Source organism: Notolepis coatsorum (assembly GCF_963971535.1).
Source record: "Notolepis coatsorum genome assembly, chromosome: 12".
Lineage (NCBI taxonomy): Eukaryota > Metazoa > Chordata > Actinopteri > Aulopiformes > Paralepididae > Notolepis > Notolepis coatsorum.
Genome location: NC_140176.1, coordinates 3657177 through 3682598, shown reverse-complemented (window position 1 = coordinate 3682598; position 25422 = coordinate 3657177).

Genomic DNA, 25422 nt, shown 5'->3' with positions numbered 1-25422 from the left:
TTGACTCGTAATGAAGGTTTACTAATGAATAGAGAACGATACGACAAACAGACGTATTAGGATAACACGAGACTATCTTGGGGCGATGCGAGCCCTGCTCTGCCCACGTTGCGTAGTGGGTGAGACGTTTCTTGGATAACTGAACCAGACTGAACTGAAGGCGAACTGAAAGGGAACTGCAAGGGGGGTTCTGTATTCGCCACGCTATATTTATATGTGCGGGGGGTAAACGATGGTGCCAGCCTGCTCACTGTCTCGTAGCCTTGGGCGAAAGCGGGCATGTTTGGGCAAGCCCTAGCGGTAGCTTTCAAGTCAGCTCGAGGGGGGGAGGCAGTGGCGCCGGGGGATCGCTTCCAATAGGAGAACGAATATTATGGTCTGTCCTGCTAGACTAAAGGGATATTCCGTGCATATTGTACAAGGAATATACAGGGGATATCAAACGATATACAAATATTATACATGGGATCTCAGGCAATAAATATATATATTCGGTTTAATCTGACCCTTTGTAACAGCCGCCCCCTAATTAGTCCCACCTAATTAGCTAAGCAGGGGCAGATTAACCGCACTGTCCACCACTCAATGTCCGTTGTGAGGGGTCGGGCAGTTCACAAAGTCAGGGGTCATGGTCGTCATTAGGCGAGTCGGGGAGCCTTGGCGACTCTTATCAGCCTCGCCACGGGTCGGTTGTAGATCCGCCCTTGGCCGAGCACTTCTGCCACTCTGACCTTTCCGTCGGTACCAGTGGTCACTTTGCTTACGCGGCCGGCCGGCCACGCAGCTCGGGGTGGTGACTGGTCTATGGTCATGACGACTGGACGGGATGAAGGGGGGCTTAGGAGGAAGCGGGCCTGAGACTGCTTTGATCTGGGCTTGGCTGTGCTTTCTCCTCCTCCGTCGGTTTCTCTTGTTCGCTCTGTACCCCGTGTGAGGAGGTACAGGCGGGCGTTTAATCAAAGATCCCCGCTTTCTAGTGTTGCACAAGGACCAATCAGCATGGGTATGGGCGGGTTTATTTTCCATTGATGGGGATTTGATTGGCTGTTTTTAAACAAAGTGCCTCCGCAGGATTAATAACGTTAACGTTAGTTCGGCCAGAGAAACAAATATACTAATTAAAATAGTTGGACCTGTGAGATTTAAGTACAATTACTCAAGTACTTTACACCCCTGATAATATAACAACAGATATAACGGTGACGCAGTGTGCAGGGGTGTAAAGTACTTGAGTAATTGTACTTTGTTACAATACTTACGTACTGTTTTGGGCGATTTGTACTTTACTCAAGTATTATTAGGTTTGTATACTTGTGCTTTTACTAAACATTTTTTTTTACTCCTTACATTTAAAATGCAGACCTACAAAGTACAAATCTCACAGGTCCAACCATTTTAATTAGTATATTTTAATTGTTTATCTGACCGAACGAACGTTAACGTTATTAATCCTGCGACCGCAGATAAACAGCCAATCAAATCCCCATCAATGGAAAATGAACCCGCCCATACCCATGCTGATTGGTCCTTGTGCAACACTAGAAAGCGGGGATCTTTGATTAAACACCTGCTATCAGAAGAATAGACAGTCAGATCCGCATTATGCTGTGGTTAATATTGTGATATTATTCAGGGTACTCCAGTATTCTGCCTTTAATAATGTGATATTATTCAGGATAATCCAGTATGCTGTGGTTAATATTGTGATATTATTCAGGATACACCATTCTGTTTTTAATATTGTGATATTATTCATGCTGTGATGTTTACCTTCAATGGAGAAGTGCATTAAATAATTTTAATGCAAAAAAAGTGTCCTCTGTTCTTTCATTTCAGCATTGTCTATCGCAGAACACATTCCATTGTGGGCAGAGTGTATGCTTGGTTTCATTCCAGCCTTGCCTAAACACCAGCTGATGATTTCACTAATTGGCTCACCTCTTCAACTAACTCACCTGGTGCAATGTATAGTTAAAATGAAAACTTGGCCCACGATGGAATGAGTTTGAGACCCCTGTTGTATCCCTTTAAAAAAAAGTGTACTTTAACTTTTTAGTACTTAAGTACATTTAAAAGTAGGACTTTTTGACTTTTACTCAAGTGTGTTTTTAGCCAGATACTTTGACTTTTACTTGAGTCAGATTTTGAGACGGTACCCATACTTTCACAGTATAATTTCTGGGTACTTTTTACACCCCTGGCAGTGGGCAAGGCGCTCGCCACCAATGCAGGAGATGCTGGGTTCGAGCCCAGCTCTCGGCGTTGCTACCAGCTTGGCTGGTCGTTCATACTAATACAATTGGCAGTGTTAGAGGGTGGGAAAGCTGGTGGGTGGGGATCAGACGTTGTGGACAGCGACTCCTACAGGTCAGTTGGTGCGCCTGCGCAGCAGAATCAGGAAGTGACGGGGGCAGCATTAGCCTCCCACGTGCTACTCCTCGCCACTGAGAGGTCGCGCTGTGCAGGTGAAAAGAGGGTAGAATTGGTTAACACAAAATTGGGATGGGAGAAAAAATTGAAAATGGGGAGAAAAAGTAGATAAAAAAAAACAGATATAACGGCATTCTGTGATTTTTTTTAAATGTATTTTGTTATTTATTTTTTGTGTTACCATTTCAGTGTGGGGTATTTTCACAGACATTATTGAAGAGTTTGATCCTACTAACTTTATTATTGTAAAGGACCACTTGAGATTCATATGTGTGCTATGGGTTAGGGATAAATGTTGGGAATTTGTATACAAATGTCTAGGCAATATCCTTAGTAATTTACTTAATAATATTCAGACATTTGTATGCCTTGAAATGACGCGCAGGATTTTTGTGTACCGATACAGCCCTAATATATATATATATATATATATATATATATATATATATATATATATATATATATATGTATATATATTCATATTCATATTCATATTCCCACCTTATATATATATATATCCTCACCTGTCTGTACTTACCTGCACATAGTCCTTTACTAACATATCTGTACATATCCTACTCTTACTATTACACTGCTGGCCAGTAGTAGTCATACTGTCTCTATTTATATAATACAACTCTGTATATACATCTGATTAGCACTACATGCTGTATGACGACCAGTGTTGCGATGCTCATATCAACACTGGCTGCACGCACGCTAATGACGCCACGTGCACGCACGCTTCCAGGCGCGTGAGCGCGCTCCCAGGTGCGTGCGCGCGCTCCCGCGCATGCGCATAAATGTTCCCTCGCATAAGGACAGACTAAAAACAATGCCTAATTGCCTCTACGTAACACCTGACGACCGGCGCTATTGATATGCAAAGTAGCCAGGTGTGTACGGCAAGTTGGCGCATCAGTCGAGTGCAGCACATTCCTGTGTGCACGCGCGTGCACATCCGTGCGTGTGCGTGCATGTGCTTCTGCTCACAAAACTTAGGTTGCACGGAGTGCAATCTCGTTCCATGAGCAACGCATCACTGATGACGACAATACATTTTAATCTAATCTATAAAAAGATGCACCACAAATCAAATCAAATCAAATTTATTTGTAAGGCCCGACAACACACGTTAATGTCCCCATGGGCCGGACATGTCTTCTTTAAACAAGTCAAGAAGAAACATAACAATAAGTCAAGAACAAAACAAGAACACCATAAGGTCCAACAAATTTTAAATAAATGCAAATAAATAATAGAATGCAAGCACTCCCAGACATACCCCACGCGAAGGTAAGGAAAAACTCACTAAAACCTAACAATAGGGAAAAAATGCTCCACAGGCAGTGTGGAGGAGAGAAACCTTAGAAGGGCCATTCAAGGGGGGATCTCCCTTCTTAGATGTCGGTGATAGTAGTGTTGCACTAAACCAACATTCATCTCTATGTGGGGGAATGGTATCCAACAAACAGTAAAGTAGCAACGGAGAATGAGACACTTGTTTTAAATTAAACCATTATTTTATTTTTCTGCCTAGGTTACGTCTCTAAACTTTACTGACATAAAGAAATCACTTCCTGTTCCTTATATTACGGGGAGAGGGGGAGGGGCTAATAGGTTAAACCCACAACATTTAGAGATTTCTCACAAATTAATAATATAGCCATACCATCGGTAATATGAACAAAAACTAACGTTACAACTAACCTAAAGTTAGTTTAGGTTCGTGTTAACGTTAGATAATGTACAAAATAAACGTATTTCCGCTGCTATAGACGTCGCTCTTTTATTTTGGAACTCCCCGACCGGAAGTTATTACCCTCGTTATCTGCTTGAGTGCCCGGTTGTTGTTTTCGTTAGCTACAGTAGCAGCATATCAAGACCAGCCATGGGAATACTGTTTTCTAAATTGGGGAGGCTTTTAATCGTCAAAGTAAGATGATTTTAAGTCATGGTATCCATAAACTTCAATCGGTTCGGATCCTTTGAATGAAATGAGAATGTAAACAAACACAGCGTCACGTTAGAAAGTATCACTGCGATGCGTGAAATCACTGACTGCGCCCCGAGAGGAGTGGTTCAGCAAAAAATAGTTCAGAGTATATTTGCTTAGAAAACGTAATTGTCAAATTCAATTATTTTTTATTTCTCCACGTGGTAAATACACAGGTCACAACATGTTTACAGGAAAGTTTTGGAGTGTATTTCGTGAACGTCAGGGTACAAGTCTGACCCACTTCCAGTGATGAAGCTAAGCTACGCTAACGGAGCGGCTGTTCCCTAAGCTTAATGCACGCACAGAGAAGAAAAGGGTATGTATCTTCTTGTCTAACTCCAGGGAAGATGGCAAATAAGCTAATTTCCCAAAATGTTGGTGTTTTCCTTTAAGCAAATTGTCTGATGATGACGAGGATTTATTATTAGGATTAATGGTTATTATTATGATTATTATAGGCTATTATTGTGCTAGGATTTGTTTTGTTGATGATTTAACCTCTCTTTATGCATGATTTCAATGTAGACATTGACCCTGAGGTCAATCTCTTTAATAATATTGATATAGTGTGTGACTACTATACAGAAGAGCAAGTAAATGGTGAAGTAGATCATGCAAATCGATTTTCAATCATACACTTTAACAGCAGGAGTATGTACAAAAAATGTTCACACAATTTTCTACACAGTTTAGTTTAGTAGCAATTTCTGAGACCTGATTGCCCAAGAGAAAGAAGAGTTTTTTTAGTTGGATGGGTATGATTTTAGATGTATAAACAGAATCCACAAAGGGGGAGGCGGGACTGCTTTATTCATTGATAAAAAAAACTAAAGTATAAGGTTATTGACCACATGAGTGCTGCTATTGAAGACCTCTGTGTGTTCTTCTTCTAAAAAAGTACATGGGGTTTCTATTTAATATAGTGCAAACTGTGTTTGGGGACCTGTTGTCTTTATTCTTTTCAAGTCTACTCTCAGCTTAAACGGAAGAACTAAATGGTTTCTTTCCAGTATGAGTTCTAGTGTGTTTCTTCATATTTCCTTTATCATTGAACCCTTTCCCACAAACTGAACAGCTAAAAGGTTTCTCTCGAGTATGAGTTCTCATGTGTTTCTTCAGATCTCCCTTCGTACTGAACCATTTCCCACAAACTGAACAACTAAATGGTTTCTCTCCAGTATGAGTTCTCATGTGTGTCTTCAGATCTCCCTTCACACTGAACCCTTTCCCACAAACTGAACAGCTAAATGGTTTCTCTCCAGTGTGAGTTCTCATGTGTGTCTTCAGACTTTCTTTATGCCTGAACCCTTTCCCACAAACTGAACAAACGGTTTCTCTGAAGTATGTGTTCTCATGTGTGTCTTCAGATTTGTTTGCTGACTGAACCCTTTCCCACAAACTGAACAACTAAATGGTTTCTCTCCAGTATGAGTTCTCATGTGTGTATTCAGATGTCCTTTATCATTGAACCCTTTCCCACAAACTGAACAGCTAAAAGGTTTCTCTCCAGTATGAGTTCTCATGTGTTTCTTCAGATCTCTCTTCATACTGAACCCTTTCCCACAAACTGAACAAACAAAAGGTTTTTCTCCAGTATGAGTTATCATGTGTGTCTTCAGACTTGTTTGCTGACTGAACCCTTTCCCACAAACTGAACAACTAAATGGTTTCTCTCCAGTATGAGTTCTCATGTGTCTGTTCAGATCTCCCTTCATACTGAACCCTTTCCCACAAACTGAACAACTAAATGGTTTCTCTCCAGTATGAATTATCATGTGTGTCTTCAGACTTGTTTGCTGACTGAACCCTTTCCCACAAACTGAACAGCTAAATGGTTTCTCTCCAGTGTGAGTTATCATGTGTGTCTTCAGACTTTCTTTATGCCTGAACCCTTTCCCACAAACTGAACAAACAAACGGTTTCTCTCCAGTATGTGTTCTCATGTGTGTCTTCAGACTTGTTTGATGACTGAACCCTTTCCCACAAACTGAACAAACAAAAGGTTTCTCTACAGTATGTGTTCTCATGTGTCTCTTAAGAGCTCCCTTCCTACTGAACCCTTTCCCACAAACTGAACAGCTAAATGGTTTCTCTCCAGTATGTGTTCTCATGTGTGTCTTCAGACTTGTTTGCTGACTGAACCCTTTCCCACAAACTGAACAAACAAAAGGTTTCTCTCCAGTATGAGCTTTCATGTGGCAATTCAGATTTGCCTTCATACTGAACCCTTTCCCACAAACTGAACAAAGAAATGGTTTCTCTCCAGTGTGTGTTCTCATGTGTGTCTTCAGATTTCCTTTATCATTGAACCCTTTCCCACAAACTGAACAGCTAAATGGTTTCTCTCCAGTATGTGTTATCATGTGTGTCTTCAGATTTGCCTTCATACTGAACCCTTTCCCACAAACTGAACAAAGAAATGGTTTCTCTCCAGTATGAGTTCTCATGTGTGCCTTCAGATCTCCCTTCATACTGAACCCTTTCACACAAACTGAACAACTAAATGGTTTCACTCCGGTATGATTTTTTATGTGTATCTTCAGATCTCTCTTCTTGCTGAATCCAGGCCTGTTAGACAACGTTTGTATTTTCTGTGTCTTCTTTTGTTTTAGTGCCATCAAACCTGGACCTCCACTCTCCATCCATTCATCGCCATCATCAGTCTCAACTCCAGAACGGTCATCATCACCATCATCAGTCTCAGTTCCAGAACGGTCATCATCACCATCATCAGTCTCAGTTCCAGAACTGTCATCATCACCGTCATCAGTCTCAGTTAGAGAACAGTCTGAAGAGAGAGGCTGGCTATCTCTAGTTGGTTCTAAATCACCAGCTGGATCTAAGTTACTGGCTAGTTCTGCTACTCCACAGTCCTCTCCTTCAGGTTCTGTTTTCATGTGTTCAGTTGAGGTGCTGGGTAAAGAGTATGCTTCTCTGTTTTTCTCCCTCTGGGTTTGAAGAGGCTGGAAGGACAGAGCGTTCTCTTGACCATCTTCACATTTCACTGAGTCTACTGTGATCTTGGAGAGATCAGCTTCTTCCAGCCCTTGATCTAGTTCATATTTAATCTGCTCTGGGTCCCGGTTTTGGCTGAGTTGTGAGGCCAGAGTGTTCTCACCTTCATTTTCACATTTCATAGGTTGTAGGGTCATCTTGGAGCCATCAGCCTCCTCTAGATCTTGACACAGTTCCTCCTGTTCCTCTTTCATCTGGAGGGGCTCTGTGTCCTGGGTTTGGCTGAGCTGTGAGGACTGAGGTTTCTCTTCATCATATTCACTCTTCACAGAGACAGGAAGCTCCTCTCCCTCCTGACTGATCCAGAGTTCCTCCTGTTCCTCTTTCATCTGTAGGAGCTCTGGCTCCTCCTGGACCAGACTGGGGCTCCTCTCCTGCTGCTCAGGGGGAACCTCCTCTTCACAGACAGGGAGCTGTGGGGGGTCTGGAGGGAGGAATAATAATATGAATATGAATAACAAACAAAGATGCAGTAGATAACTCTGCAACTGAAAGTAGAAACACAATCGATCAATTATTGTTTGGCTACAAAATCAGAAAATCTCAATCATGCCTCATCACGCTGTCAATCACAACTTGGACGTTGATCAGATGTTGTCAGGAGGTGAAAATGTAAACAAACAGAGTGAGACTTGAGGTTCTCCAAACTAAACAAGGTAACTATGGATAGCTGAAATACTTATGGATTGTTAGCTTGACCAATTACCTTTTTTACTTGAGTTGGGGCAACTGTTGTAATTCCTACACTGTTCACCGGAGTTAGATGTAATTAAAGCTGGAAGTCTGCACTTGAAGCACACCTGTATTTCATTTCAAGTCCATTATGGTGTTGTACAGAGCCAGAATTAGTAAAATTGTGTCAATGTCCAAATAATTATGGGCCGACTGTATAAAGTCAGAATATAAGCCCCAGGGGTGAATGGAGTCCCCCACCGGGTTTATAAAAGTGCACCTGATGTACTCAGATTCTTGTGGAGGTTATTGTGGAGTAGTATGGGATAAACAGGTTATACCAAAAGCTTGGGTTAGAGCAGAAGGAATCCTAATCCCCAAGGAGAAAGAGTCCTCACTGTTAAGCCAGTTTCTGACTATATCCCTCCTGAATGTAGAAGGGCTGTCCCCGACTAAGGATTTGGATAGTCGACTATGATTAGCCAAATTTGCCATTAGTTGACGATTAGTCGACTAAAAAAAAAAGTATATTTTTAATTTTTTTATCATTCCATTTGGGCTGTGGGGGTGCTTAATGTCTGAAGGACTCGACTGAAGGCTTCTTGTCCTCTGCAAAAGCATGCAATTGGTCCACTGATGGATACATCTTAATGTCTAGTCTAGTGTGTTCATTAGATGGGTGAAATCCTCTTTCAGTGCCTCTGTGCCTGTTTTCTTAGGCAGTTAGCCTCTGGTATGCGTGCCATTAGCGTTAGCCACGCTTCTAGGCCTCTTTTCTTTTCGAAAGAATGATTAAAAAAAATATATATATGCATTCGACTAAGAAGTTGGCAGTCGACTACGGCTCCTTTCGACCGATTAGTCGACTAATCGACTAATAGGGGTCAGCCCTAGTAGAAGGTAAGATTTTCTTAACTGTAATGGCACAGAGGCTAGCAAACTACCTAGAAAGGGATAGCAGTGCAGAAAGCAGTGCAGAAAACAGGAATCCCAGGGTTTGCTGGATGTATAGAACACGCAAGCATGATATGGCACCAGATTCAATCAGCCAAGATAGAGAAAAGAGACTTACAGGTGGTATTTCTAGAGTGGTTGTTAACAAGAAAACAGTTAAATTCATCCAGAGGACTTTTCATGTTGATGATGGACTGACGAGCATAACATCTGGCAATCCAGCTCGTCAAAGAAGCAAGCGAACTCTGCAGCACAGGAAAGCTCAGACTTCATAAGTTCGTCTCCAACAGGAATCAATACCAAAGGAAGAGTGAGCCGAAAGTGTCAACCTGGACATGGCTTGGAAGGGAGTGATAGCTTAGATATGCAGACTTGGCAGCAGAAACTGAACAGTGAGGATGTAAAGCTAGGGTTTGTCTGGCGGAAGTAGGATGCAGAGGATTTATAGCACGATCGGCTTCACCATTATTGGGAGAGTTGGGGATTCGTGGGCGGAGCTTGAAAAAAGCGGTAAATGAGATGTCAGTGGATTTGGTTGAGAAATAATGTCAGCTGGGGGCCAACGTAACCAAAGGGTACGAGTATTGCTTTTCTTCTCTGTTGTTGCCGTTTCATGTGTAATATTGTAGGAATTGTACTTTTGACATAGGATAACAGGGAGGTGAGGCGTGTGAATATCATGGAAAAGTGGGAGCTGGCATGGGGGGGTGGTTCTGGGAAGCTGGAACTAACCGCTGAGCCCGAGGTCGTGGGCCTAACTTGAAGAAACACCAGTGAAGGGAGGCGCCCACTTGATAACCCTGGTTATATGCAGACTCCTGTTGCTTTTTATTTATCTGCATGGTGGATTGTGATGGCCATTGGGTTTCTTCATTGAGCGTGGGTGTAATATAAATAATGTGTAGGAGTCAATTCACTGGTAAAGTGCCATATTTTATATTGTATGTATTTGTTTGGATTTCTGCCATTATATGCATTGTGCCTGCCAAGTTGGGTTCATGGCAGCAGTTCCCTTTGCTCACCAGTAGGTGGCTTACCTGGCTGCGTCTAGTTTTTTACCAACGGATTTCCAGTTCCGCGTTCTGCGATCTGATTGGCCACTGACGTTTCTGGTGCGATCTGATTGGCCACTGACGTTTCTGGTCATGTGACATGTGCGCCCAATCGCGTGACGCCTGTTTCTGCGCCCATTTCCGCCTCAAACAGGCTGCAAACTACCTAAGGCCTAGTTTATCACTGGTTAAGCTTAGGCGACTCTTTCGAAGTTGGTTAAGGTTAGAGTTTGGAATCAGGGCTGGTGTTCTATCGCCTTGCTCTAAGACAAACTCCTTAACCAACTTCGAAAGAGTGCCCAAGCTTAACCGGTGATAGAAACAGGCGTCACACGACCAGAAAGGTCAGTGGCCAATCAGAGCGCAGAACTGGAAATCCGTTGGTAAAAGTAATCAGGCTACCTGGCTACTTAAAGTGTGATGGGACTGATGACATGCAGGTGTGTTAGTAATCAGGCTACCTGGCTACTTAAAGTGTGATGGGACTGATGACATGAAGGTGTGTTAGTAATCAGGCTACCTGGCTACTTAAAGTGTGATGGGACTGATGACATGCAGGTGTGTTAGTAACCGGTAAGAGTTAATTGTATGGTGTAAATAAATACTCTGTTGAGTATTATCGTAACGGACATTCGGTCTTTGATCTGACGAGGAGCCACAGACGCGTCAATTACGCTCTAGCCGGTTCTCAGCCACCTCACTGGCTTGTAGGTTTATTGTTTTTTATTCACTAGTTAATTCAAGCCTTTATATAATGTTTAGAGATTAAAGTCAACATTTATGACGTCAGACTAAAGAGATAATGTTTACAGAGTAAAGTCAACATTTATAAAGTCAGAATAAAGTCAAAATCTTTAGATTAATCTCTTAAACCCTAGCCATATTTTCAGAAAATTTACTTAAAAGTAAACAGCCAAGTAAATGGAGGATTGCTCCACTTCTACAAGGTCCATTTGCATGTTCATGGTATCTAGGGACATGTATAATAATAATAATAAATTGGATTTTAAGAGAGAAGCACCTTTCTCAGACTCAAGGACACTGTACAAGGAAAGGGTAGAAAAAAAGAAAAGATTTAGAAAAAACAAGATAAAAAATTAAATTATGAATGTATAGTAACAACAGGACCTGTGAATGTATGGACCTCTGGGAATGTATTCTCAGTGTCAGATATATTGTGTATGTTACTATGCTTGAGTAAATTGTAATGAACCAAAGGAGAATATCAATTATTATTATTTATAAGTTTTTTCCATCTTTGACGGTGAATAACACCAAGCTAACATTGACCAGACATGGGATTTACCTGAACTGATTTAGCACCTTCATGAGATCATGTGTACAAAATATCTAAGCAAATTAATAAAGGGCAGATGATTTACAGGTTTTTTGTAGATATAGTACTGGATTTTGCCATCCAGACACATGCAATTTGAAATGAAATGAATATAGAATATAAGGCCTAAATATTACCTTATTATGGGCAAAGTCATACATCAATGGATCGGATCCAATGGCAGACTTAAATCTGGATTTAGTGCCACCAGGCGCCTCTGACAGGGCAGCAAACACGTGATTGAAATCTACTGTAAGTACAGTTACTTTTATATATGTCCATAGCTCCGCCATTTTTCACCAGATTGCGACACGTTTTTTTGTAGACGTTCACAGAAAGGTAAAGAAATAATGTATGTTGTATTTAATGGCAATAACGTTCAGGTTTGTTCGACCTGTGAGATACAATCATGAAAAAAAACTTTAAAAAATGATTTTAAAAAACCCAGCTTAAACAGGGGCTGGTGTGAGCTGGGTAGTGTAGTTTTATGAAATTTCGACGTCCATCGAAAGCCCTGGGACTCCTCCATCTTAGGACTACAACGGGTTCATGACGGCATAATTTCCTCACGTGTAATTCATCTGATTTCCAATCCAATGATTTCAATAAACACACATTTCGCTAATAACACTTAACCCCTTAACACATTGGACGCCAGAGGTCGCTGTGGGCGTATGGCCGTTTGTGGCAGCGCTGTAATGAAATGGGGGTAGATGCCGGTGTTTGTAGTGCTAAAACTATATTAAATATTATAGCTATGGATCTAATAACAACGTCGATTGTCAGTGAGTTTCTTCCGGTCAACATGCAAAAAACTGAAAAAAATGTTCATTCATACATTTACGTTTTATACCGTGGTGAATATATGAGTATAGTTTTAGAGTGATTCTGTGTAATCCCAGGAAACGCCATCAAACAGTGCTTTACTGCATTTAATTATAAATCGTGCCATTTCTCGCCTGGATCAATAATCAATCTGAAATCAACGCTAGATTATCGGTATTATGTTTCATCATCGATGCATGAAAGGGGGGGGGGAAGCCGCCCCTCCGTGCTTTGATCGCAACTAACGGGACACGGCACACAGACACACGCTCCGATTGCGGGAAAAAAATTATCGGATCAACGCAAGATTGATAACATATAGTCCTTACCTTGTCTATGATGTACTGCGAAAAGAATAATCCAATTATCTGATCGCCATTCCAAGTACTGATCGCGATCGTGTGTCCAATGTTATCCAGCCGTGAACATGAACGGGGGGGGGGGCTCGTAGGTCAGGGCTGTACAGTGCGAGATATATGTTGCACGTGCTACAGCAACAACGGTCTGTGCGATGAATGGATTTACTTCAGTAGCACTGGTGCGATAGGCATTCGGTTCATATCGATACTCTTATTTTGAAAATCCTGTAGCAAGTCTCATCTCCGCAGAAGCGCAGCTCCAGCCATAATATCTATGGCTCCGGCAGCTAGTAACGTTCGGTTCATATCGATACTTTTATTTTGAAAATCCTGTGGAGTCGACTCGTATCCGCTCGGCTCTACAGCACAGCAGCGTCTGGAACACGCACATTGCAACATAGCAAGGCTAGTGTGCCTATTTTGTGACCCAAAACAAATCCCTGCTGTTTTATACCGCAACGGGTCAAATGCATCTAACATGCTTTGCAATCCTCGCCATTCCTTTATGACCATGTCGTGTTAAAGTCCGAAATTAACGTTACGTTAGCGTAAGCTAACAAGCTAATCCTGATCAGAGCGCTAGAGAGAACAGCAGAGGGGGACTGGAGAAGGGGGGGGGTCAGGCATTCTCCCTGTGTGTGTGTGCGTTTGAAAAGATCAGATGAAGTCAGACGAGTATATTATATTGATAGTAAATGTACTGAGGGTGGACAGATAATGTTGATATTTAAACATAAAAAATACAATACATAATAAATGTATTCATGATCATCATGAAACATAAAACAATTGCAGGAACGGTTTGGGAGAGGAAGGGGTTTTAGGCTGCCTGTTGTGAGTTCCAATTTTTTTTTACGGTACTTAAAGTGTAAAGCTCAATATATCAAAACGTGGCACTTTAGTGAACAGGAGGTCTATTTGTTGTTTTTCATTTAAATGTCTGGAAGAGCTCAAAAATTTTTTTTTCAAATTAAATTTTTGTTACCTTTTTTGAGTTGATCTAATTGTTACTGATTGTGTTAAATGGGCTTATGATATCGTCTCATATCGATTGCAGGCATCGTATCGTTGTCCAAAGAATCAATATCGTATCGTGATGAAACTGGTGATTCCCACTAGAGTTGTTCCGATACCGATACCAGTATCGGAAAAGCCGCCGATACTGGCTAAAATGCTGGTATCGGTATCGGCGAGTACAGGGAAAGCTGACAACATCGCAAAGGAGATGCAAAGTTACGGCTTACACATACTAGGTTTAAATGAAACAAGATGGATAGGTTCAGGAGAGAGCAGATTAGCATCCGGAAAACAGATACTGTACTCTGGACATGAAGAAGAAGGCGCCCCACACACGCAGGGGGTAGGCATCATGCTCTCAAAACAGGCGGAGAAGGCTCTCATTGGATGGAAACCAGTCTCCTCTAGACTCATCACAGCAAAGTTCAGAACGTCTCATCCAAGAATCACACTCAGGATCATTGTGGCATACGCACCAACCAACGATGCCACAGAAGAGTCAAAGGAGGAGTTCTATGGAAAACTACAGAACACACTACTCAAAGCAACGGAAAGGGAGGTGGTTATACTGATGGGCGACATGAACGCCAAAGTGGGAAAAGAAAACAACGGATACGTACCAGTCATGGGACAGCAAGGAGTGGGCTGCAGAAACGAAAATGGGCAGATGTTTTTGGACTTCTGTGCAGACAACAGCCTGGTAATTGGCGGAACCTTTTTCCCACATAAAGAAACTCACAAGACCACATGGGTGTCCCCTGATCAGAAAACATGCAACCAAATCGATCACATATGCATCAGGAAGCAGTTCAGACGATCTCTGCTCGATGTGCGAACAAAGAGAGGTGCAGATGTGGGATCAGACCACCACTTAGTCATAGCAAAGGTACAACTGAAGCTGAAAAGGGGGACCCCAGGAAACAGAATAACAAAGTATGACACCAAGAAACTGGAAGAAACACTACACCAGAAGCACTTCCAGATCACACTGAGGAACAAGTTCCAGGCCCTGGCTGAAATGGGCAGTGGGGAAGAAGAAATCGACGAAAGCTGGGAGAAGATCAAAAACGTGTGGCAAACAGCCTGCGAGGAAAGTCTGGGAAGAAGAAAGAAAGAAAACAAAATGTGGATCACCCAAAGAACATTGGACAGCATGGAGGAGAGGAAAAAGGCAAAGGACCACCTCAACAATGCCAGGACGAGAGCAGCCAAGGAGAAGCACACAAAGGAATACAACAGGATACATAAAGAAATAAAGAAAAAGGTAAGGGCGGACAAGAGATGCTACTATGAAGAGCTTGCTACACAAGCAGAAGAAGCAGCGAGACAGAGAAACATGAGAGAGGTATACAACATCACCAGGAAGCTCTCGGGGAGAAGGATGAGATCAGAGAAGCCCATAAAAGACAAGGCAGGAAACACACTATCCACAAAGGAAGAACAAACAAGGAGATGGGTAGAACATTTCACAGAGCTGCTCAACAGAGCACCAGCGAGCATCCCAGCAGATATACAAGCAGCAACAGACACACTCCCACTGAAAATGACCCCCCCAACAAAAGAAGAAACTAGGAAAGCAATATCACAATTGAGAGATGGGAAAGCAGCAGGACCAGACACCATTCCGAGTGAAGCATTCAAGACCGACATCACTACAAGCATCAAAGCACTCCATCCCCTCATGAGGAAAATTTGGCAAGAAGAAAGGATACACAAAGATTGGAAAGAAGGCTACATAGTGAAGATACCAAAGAAAGGGGACCTTGCACTATGCAAGAAATACCGGGGGATCACGCTACTTTCAACCGCCAGCAAAGTCTTCAACCGGATAATTCTAGATAGGATGAAGACTGCCGTTGACATGCTCCTCAGAGACCATCAAGCAGGATTCCAGAAAGAAAGGTCATGCATAGACCTGCATAGACCAGATCGCCACACTGAGGATCATCATCGAACAGTCCCTGGAATGGAACAGCTCTTTATACATCAACTTCATCGATTTAGAACAGGCCTTTGACAGTCTAGATAGGAACAGTCTGTGGCACCTGATGGAGCACTATGGAATCCCACCGAAGTACATCAACATCATCAGAGGATCATATGACGGGATGAGAAGTAGGGTACTGCACAGAGGGGAGCCCTCAAACCCGTTCGAGATAAAGACCGGAGTGAGACAAGGCTGCCTGCTGTCCCCCTTCTTGTTCCTGCTGGCCATTGATTGGACCATGAAGAAGACAACAGAAGGAGCCAGAAACGGCATCCAGTGGACACTGATGCACCAGCTTGAAGACCTCGATTTTGCAGATGACCTAGCTCTCTTATCACACAGTCACCAGCAAATGCAACAAAAGACCAACAAACTAAAGGAAACAGCCTCAACTCTAGGAATGAAGATCAATAGGGTAAAAACCAAGATTATGAAAATCAACACAAAGTGCCAGCAAAACATTGAACTAGAGGGAGAGGCCATCGAAGAAACTAACTCCTTTACGTACCTTGGGAGCGTAGTAGATACAGAGGGTGGCACAGAAGAAGACATCAGAGTGCGAATCGGAAAAGCAAGAACGGCATACAACCTACTTGGTCGAGTATGGAGGTCTCGCGAAATAAAAACCAACACAAAGCTGAGGATCTTTAACTCCAATGTTAAATCAGTCCTCCTGTACGGCTCGGAGACCTGGAAGACAACCGTAGGGCTGAATCAGAAAGTACAGTCCTTCATAAATTCCTGCCTCCGCCACAAGAGTGAGATGGCCAAATGTCATTACAAATCTGGACCTGTGGGAGCGCACAAAACAACTACCCCCGCCAGAAGAAATAAAGAAGAGAAAGTGGATGTGGATAGGCCATACCCTGAGAAAGGAAGACACAAACATCACCCGGCAAGCCCTACGATGGAACCCACCTGGAAAGAGGAAACGCGGCAGGCCTCGAAACACCTAGCGCCGTTCTTGGGAAGGGGAAATGAAAGAGGCTGGACTGGGATGGCACAACATCGTTCGGGAGGCCAAAAACCGCGCAACATGGAAAGAAATCGTCAGTGGCCTATGCTCCGCAGGGAGTGCAAAGGCTTAAGTCAAGTAAGTAAGTCAACAAACCATCAAATACACTCACAGCACACACATCCACACGCACACACTCACTTTAAACAAACAACTCACTGCAGCACCCACTTTAGACACTTAACACACTTTATATTTATTGGTAAAGAATTTGCACTACAACTCATACCTCATTACACCTTACTGTAAATTGTACCTAAATTGTACCTCATCCCATTTCTGCATTGTACTGTATATTGTATTGTAACTCAGTTACTTTTCTACTCTGCATTGTATATTGTATATTGAACACTTTTGTCGACTTTTGTTATACTTATTTTATACTTATCTATATTTATCTAGCACAATCTCTGGAGCAAAACAGAAAGAAGCATTTTATATAAAAGTATTCTGTACTTTTGTATGACAACTAATAAAGAAACTTGAAACTTGAACACCTGGGTCGGTGTGTCCCAGTCAGGATATAGAGGGAGGCTTCCTCTAGTCTCCGTCGATCTCCCCACCTGTTTGGTTCCTTTTGTTTGTTTGGACACTTACTTTGGTTTTACACTTACAACATTCATGCTGCACACACACTCATCCACACACTGATATTCATATGGGCTGATAATTAGTATAATTCAATAAATGATTTAGTCATTTCTTAAATTGTGTCTCCCCTTTCTTGTTGCGAACTTGAGCCAGCTCGTAACATTGGTCAACTGTAAATAATACAACTTTACCATGGACTCCTAAGCTAAGCTAGGATAATGTACGTCAGATAAACAGATGAGAAACACTGCTAAGATAACGTCATGGATTTTGCTAATGAAAGGTTAAGAGCCCGCCAGATTTTAGGTTTGGCAAGTGACACTGAGAGGTCTGTCCGCCACGTGGCGGGTAACAAAATAGTAATGTAAAATTATTTAAACTGCGGTGTGGTGACAGTCGCCTTTTTAGTTGCCCCCAATCTCTCCTTGCACGTCAATCTATCCTTGTTGTTTACCGACGTCACATCCGCTACTCTTCTTCTGTAGCGCCTGCTTGCACTGTAGGGAGCCAACGTTACGTCCGCCTGCCATCACGATTAGCTAACGTTAGCTTATTAATAACGTTAAATGGGTTACAAATATGTGGAACCATATGGGTGAAGAAGCGGCAGCGAGAGTGGGACCACCTAACAAAAGAAAGTTTCGAGAGGAGTGGAAGTTTTGGAGATAGCGGTGTTTCAACAGACTGGCTACAGTATGATGCTGGGGCTGTAGTGATGAGTTGTTCCATGTCCCGCAAGCATGTTTGCCATGCATTTCTATTTTTCTCAATTTTCTGTATCATCATCATGTATAATGTGTAAAATTACTAAATGTATGATTCATACGGGCGGCCAGGTGGTGCAGTGGGCAAGGCACTCACCACCAATGCTGGAGACGCTGGGTTCGAGCCCAGCGCTCCACATTGTTTTCAGTTTGGCTGGTGGTCCGTACTAATACAATTGGCAGTATTAGAGGGTGGGAAAACTGATGGGTGGGGATCGGACGTTGTGGACAGCGACTCCTACAGGTCGGTTGGTGCGCCTGCGCAGTAGAATCAGGAAGCGATGGGGGCGGCGTCCCTCCAAAGCGCAGACCCCTGACGCTGAAAGATCGCGCCGCGCAGGTGAAAAGATTCGACGGCTGCTACCTCGAGTATCGGAGGGGACTCGTGTAATGTATGGCTTCGTCCACATTGCAGCCGGCTTGTGGGAGGCAAGAAACAGCGTTCGAGACAGGGGAGGGTTGAATTGGACGATACGAAATTGGGATGGGAGAAAAATAGAAAAATGGGAGAAAAAGTGGATCAAAAAAAATATGTATGATTCATGATTGCTCACTAATTCGCGTAATAGATAGCGAAATGCATGCTATTCTTGCATCGGAGCGTGGTGCCGCTGCAGGCACAAATCAAACTTTCCCCACGTTTTATCAGAAGAAAAAACAAAACATCTGCTTCTATTTTAAGGTAAGACCTGCTTTTCCTAATTACAGTAACTATTATCATTATTTCTCATTTATTAATGTTCTATGGCAGTGGTGCCCAACCAGTCGATCGCGATCGACAGGTAGATCGCGGGCTGATTTCAAGTAGATCTTGATTAATAAAATTTGATTATAAAATGTTTTAATTTTTTTTTTGCTAAATCAACTCTTCCTCTCCTTGTTAACTACAACAAGCAATGCTGTTTGTTATTTAAGATGAGGTCGGACTCGGCACTGACAGATTTGTGCTCATTATGCTGCTTTTATAAAGCCTCAAATGACGGCTTACAATATACAATTTTGGCTGGTAGCTCTCGGGCTAGGTGGTAAATAAAAAAAGTAGATCTTGGTTCAAAAAAGGTTGGGCACCCCTGTTCTAGGTATGTGTAGTGGCCGCTTGTCATTCGCTAATATTTTGACAATGTGCCACGATGCACCTTAGATGTTTTTCTACTCGGGTCGGGTAACAAAAGTTGTGGATGTTGACAGAATTGAATGTCCAGGCTGCAGCTGATGTAGCTTGTAAGGTTTATTGTCCAAAAGAAAATAATGATTGAAAACAGAAAAGTTTGCGTCTCTCTATTGCTCAGTGGCTCCGGTAGGAAATCTTTTCTCACAGCAGGTGCACAACGTAGGGGTGGACGGTATGGTCTAAAATTTATATCACGGTATAATTTGAAGCATAGACGGTAACGGTATATATCACGGTATCATCGTTTTTGATAATTTTATTTTTTTATTTTATATAATTTTTTTTTTTTTTTTATAAAATAGATATATTATATAATTAGACTTGTACTTGTATTATCTGCGAGACATCGCCACCACGCAACAAGCTCCACTGTCTGTGTGTACTCTAGTAGCCTCCAGCTACGGCCAGGATTCCCCGGAGCTGCACCTGGACCTATACTCGAGTAGCCTCGAGCAGAGCTACGGCCAGGATTCTCCGGTGCTGCACCTGGACCCTATTATATTGGGATAACGTTAGCAAGCCCTCAGCTCGAATACGCATCGAATCAGTGTTATAAGACATTGATATCAGGAGCTATCCGGCTAAGCCGGATATATAACGTTAATACAACGCCTCAGTGAATTATTTAGTTCAATGGGACATTTCGTTTTGAACGGTGAACTAACTTGCGTTAACGTGAGCTAACGGCTAACAGGTAGCACACACACGTCTCTCTCTACTAGACTTTGTGGAGCGTTTGTTGATGTCAGGAGCTATCGGTAGCTGGCCGACTAGATACCGTTCGGTTAGACAATGCCTCATCATGTATTAAACTAAAAGTGAATAGTTGACTGGGTCATTTTGTAACGGTAGCTAAGCTAACGTTAGCTCAGGGAGACGCCGCCGACAGCTGAGCTCCCGTGTCCCGTCCCACTAGACTACTAGATCCGTGTTTACATGCGTGCGGTAGGGGCTGGCACGCCCACTGCGCGAAACCTCCTAAATAACTTTTTCCAGTTCGCACATATCTATTATCTATGACTAATTCTATCTATTTTTAGGGGCAAATGCGAGTGAAATAGTCGCGTTGTGGTTACATGACGTCATTGGTATTTTAGAGCTGCACTACCGGTTTAGACGGTATAGTCAAAATCCATACCGTAGAGCAAATTCATACCGTTTATACCGTATACCGTTTATACCGTCCACCCCTAGCACAACGTTGCTCTAATTACAGAGCCTATTATATTAAGAGGTGGTGTGCCCCTAGTGTTGCGCTTGTCTCGTGTCTTTTAGTGTTGGATCAGATGGGCTAATCTGAGCATGTGTATTTCAATATGTGCGTCTTCATCATGCATGCAGACCTGTGTGGGTTCTGTAACGTTACTCATCTACAGCAAAGTCCTCGCTGCGCGCCGCTGACCGGCCAACCCCCCCCCCCCCCCCCCAAGAAAACACTAAGAGCTCCCCGAAGACCATGGTATGGTTCGCACACTGCCTAGAAGCATTAGCATAGCCTCTCAAGTAAAGCCGAAACAGTGGCTGAAACGCTCAACAGTTGAGATGTTCAGTCATTATTAGTAACGAGCTGAATAAACGCACATTTCTCTCTCTATACAGAGAGTGAGTCGCACCAGTTTCTGACCTAACGTCACATATCCTCCCAAACTCATAACGTGGTGTAGCATTAGCATTAGCATAGCAGCTTAGCTTGTTAGCTGCTCCAGCTACCTCTGGTCAAGGCCCAGTCTGGATGGAAAAGTGGCAGAAACACCCAACAGATCAGATGTGCGGTCAGTAGATGAATAAAAGCAGATTTTACTGTAACAAAACAGAGAGGTGGATATTAACCAAATGTACCTTTGTTTACCTGAACGACGAGGCTCCAGAATGAGGAGTCTGTGAAACCAATGCTCCGATACGAGCGTCAAACTCGAAACTACATTTCCCTCAAAGCTCAGAGTATAAAGCACATACCTTATTAAACTACATTTCCCTCAAAGCTCAGAGTATAATGCACATACCTTATTAACACTTTCAGTGCCACCAGGGGGCGCATGACTTAGTGCTTGAATGCCACCATCGGCGCCAATGTTAACGTTAATATCGCCTAATCTGTTTTAAATTATGGCTATGTGTCTAATCTGCCCGTCGCTTATCAAAGAATCATTTTCCAGTCAGTGTTGTCAAGGCAGATTGGTTTTTTATCGCTTCATTTCCGTTTGAGAGCATTTTGAAAAGCACTCGTTTTCAGGTGAAAACAGCCCATTCTGTGATAATCGCCTTTTACTGGAATATTCTAGAACGTTGTCATTTGTCGGCCTATTTATGAATCGTTTTCAAATAAAACGCTAGATGATCAATAGTATACGTGCACGCACGCACGTTCGAGACGCGCGCTGATAATAGCCGATTTCATTTCCTCATGGATTTTACAGTGAAACAGATGGAGCACATATCACAAAAAAGCTTATATCTCCTCGAAAACGAGTCTGATTATCCTAACACTGATAACATAGATTCCTTACACGACATCAGATGGTATCCAAATGGTATATTCCAATTCCTGATCACCATTCAAAAAAATAAGTGTATAGATCTAACGTGTATACAGTAGAACTCATGATCCGCGGGGCTCAGGGGATCCAGAATGAACTCTGGTAATCCCGGCTGCATCAGTGGACTGTAAAATGTGGACTGGAATATTTTTTTTCCCCCATCCATTTTCATTGAGTCCATTCCAAAAGGGTGATTTACCATCTGGGAGACGATAGGGGGCGCTTTTTTCACATCTGATCGCCGGCGGCCCTTGGGTAGGCTAGGGTAGGCTCGCGTGATGAAATATGATTTCACATCGCTAAAAAAAAAATAATAATTCCGAGAAATCTCGTGAGTGGCTTTCAACGTAACTATCGTAAACACGAGTTTAGCCGTGAGTGGCTCTCAAAGTGTTAAACTACATTTCCCTCAAAGCTCAGAGTATAAAGCACATACCTTATTAAACTACATTTCCCTCAAAGCTCAGAGTATAAAGCACATACCTTATTAAACTACATTTCCCTCAAAGCTCAGAGTATAATGCACATACCTTATTAAACTACATTTCCCTCAAAGCTCAGAGTATAATGCACATACCTTATTAAACTACATTTCCCTCAAAGCTCAGAGTATAATGCACATACCTTATTAAACTACATTTCCCTCAAAGCTCAGAGTATAAAGCACATACCTTATTAAACTACATTTCCCTCACACCTCAGAGTATAAAGCACATACCTTATTAAACTAAATTTCCCTCAAAGCTCAGAGTATAATGCACATACCTTATTAAACTACATTTCCCTCAAAGCTCATAGTATAAAGCACATACCTTATTAAACTACATTTCCCTCAAAGCTCAGAGTATAAAGCACATACCTTATTAAACTACATTTCCCTCAAAGCTCAGAGTATAATGCACATACCTTATTAAACTACATTTCCCTCAAACCTCAGAGTATAAAGCACATAGACCACCGCAACACTTCCGGGATTCTGAAATCGGGGAGGAGATAGCGGGGGGAGCATATGAATGAATGTGGATGAGAGCCGTGATGTAAGTGGTTGCCGATACGGCTGTGGGGGTGCTAGAGACATGATCGAATAGACTTTTATGCGCCTGAGTTTCCTGAACACGGCGCGACCCATTCCTAATCGATGAGAACTAAATCGGCAGAGAAAAAGCCCATTTTAAAGCACCTATTCCGCATGCACATGCGCAGAGTGCCCATGGAGTCTGGACGACGCGAGATGACGCAAGAATGAATGTGGACTGTTCCATCAGAGGGAGGAGCTTCGGTGGTAATGTGAGTGGCTACAGACCGCTGCACTTAAATATAAACATTAGTCTACCTGGAGACTCAATGAGGTCATTGTAGATGTTGCCATAAGACGCGTCTGGCCATTTAGTGGGATCATTTTTTCATTATCCTGTTCGGCTGAAAGGACACTGGCCACCGAAGCTCCCCCCTCTGATGGAACAGTCCACATTCATTTGTGCGTCATCTCGCGTCGTCCAGACTCCATGGGCACTCTGCGCATGTGCATGCGGAATAGGTGCTTTAAAATGGGCTTTTTCTCTGCCGATTTAGTTCTGATCGATTAGGAATGAGTCACGCCGTGTTCAGGAGAGTGAGGCGCATAAACGTCTATTCGATCATGTCTCTAGCACCCCCACAGCCGTATCTGCAACCACTTACATCACAGCTCTCATCCACATTCATTCATATGCTCCCCCCGCAATCTCCTCCCCGATTTCAATGTAACGCGGAAGTGTAGTGGTCTATACCTTATTAAACTACATTTCCCTCAAAGCTCAGAGTATAAAGCACATACCTTATTAAACTACATTTCCCTCAAACCTCAGAGTATAATGCACATACCTTATTAAACTACATGTCCCTCAAAGCTCAGAGTATAAAGCACATACCTTATTAAACTACATTTCCCTCAAAGCTCAGAGTATAAAGCACATACCTTATTAAACTACATTTCCGGGACTTCCGGTTTTGAGATGGGTGGATAGGAGACTACTGAAAGAGCTCCCGGTCAAAATAACTCGAGAAAGGGAAGTAAAACCGTCTAAAACAGAATAAAAGGTGAAAATTCAAAGATATAAGAGAAAAGGAAGGATGTGCACGAGAAAAAGTGAGAGAAATAAGACCCCAGAAGACGTACAAACACCGGAGGAAAAATCTAACCTCGAGGAAATGACTGAAGAAATGGCTCAGGCGAGCGTGACGCAGGGAGGCAGGGAAGGAGACTCCGTGGAGCCCGCCTGGTTAACAAGAATACAAACGACCATGCTGGCTGGGCAGGAACTACAAGCCAAGGCTAACCGAGAGCTACAAGCCAACGTGCAGGCTAATGCAAAGGCTATTCAAGCTATACAAGACAGCATACAAGTTAGCACACAAGCTAACACGAGGAACGTGCAAGCTAGCGCGTTGGCTAGCCAACAAGAGTTACAAACTAGCATACAAGCTAGCGTGATGGCTAACCAGGCGAGCACGCAGAATATCCAAGACAGCATTGATGGACTGAGGGAAGAGCTGAAGAGGGGACAGGACGAACTCAGAGGGGAAATGGATAAAGGACTCGAGGCAATGAACGGAAAAATACAAGAACAAGAGAAAGGCATAAAGATGTTGGAAGAAAGGACGGCCGATACGGAAGAATGGAATACAGAAATGCATGATATTCTGAAAGAGACGCTCGAACAACAGAACATGATGAGGAAAGCTAATGGACTTGGAGGGGAGGTCGAGGAGAAACAACATACGAATATGGGGTCTGAAAGAGGGGATGGAAGGAGATTCGATGGTCAAGTATGTGGACAGCCTGATTCGAAGAGAATTAAAAATGACAGCCCTCGACAAGACAGGGATTCAGAGAGCGCACAGGACTCTGGCGCCGAAGCCGCGAGAGGACAAACCACCGAGAGCAGTTATAGTAAACTTCTTGGAATTCGAGGTGAAAGAGAACATTCTTAGAACAGCCTGGCAGAAGATAGAGGTGGGGGGACAGAGAGTTACTTTTGACCATGATTATGCAACGGAGGTGGCGGTAAAGCGTCGGAGCTATGTTCAGATAAAAAAATCTCTGAAGGAAGGCGGAATCAGATTTCAATCACCAATGACCACGCTGAAGGTTCATTGGAAGGAAGGCGCAAAGGTGTACGGAGACGTGCGGGAGGCGGCGAGGGACATGAACCAGAGAGGATGGAAGGTGCCGGGAGGAGGAGACGAGAGACCTACGCTGCTGCAGAGGTTGGAGAAGGCGAGGAGATGGACCAGGGTCGGCGGGGGACGAGGAGGAGACGAGGAGAACGGGAAGGTGAAGGGGATCTGAATTGATTCAAAGCAGATCAACTGAGAAGAAGGACGCAAGGACACGGAGAAAGGGGGCGGAGACGAGACGGTGATCAAAGGGTGGATGAGTACAATGCACACACACAAAATATATAGTGAGAAGATAGTAATGTACATGAGATAATTATAGGTAGACCAAAATTTAGAAAGGAAGCATAGAGATTCGAAGCACATTGGACTGATATACGTATGACGCACATAATGCAAGAGAGTGAAAACATGAAAGAGACTTGTTGGGCAGGAAGAGTATGACAAAATACATGGGGGATAATTAAACAGAAAGTGATAAAAAAAAAAGGGGGGACATGTGCATTCAAGAGATATATGGAGACGGACATTAAAGAGAC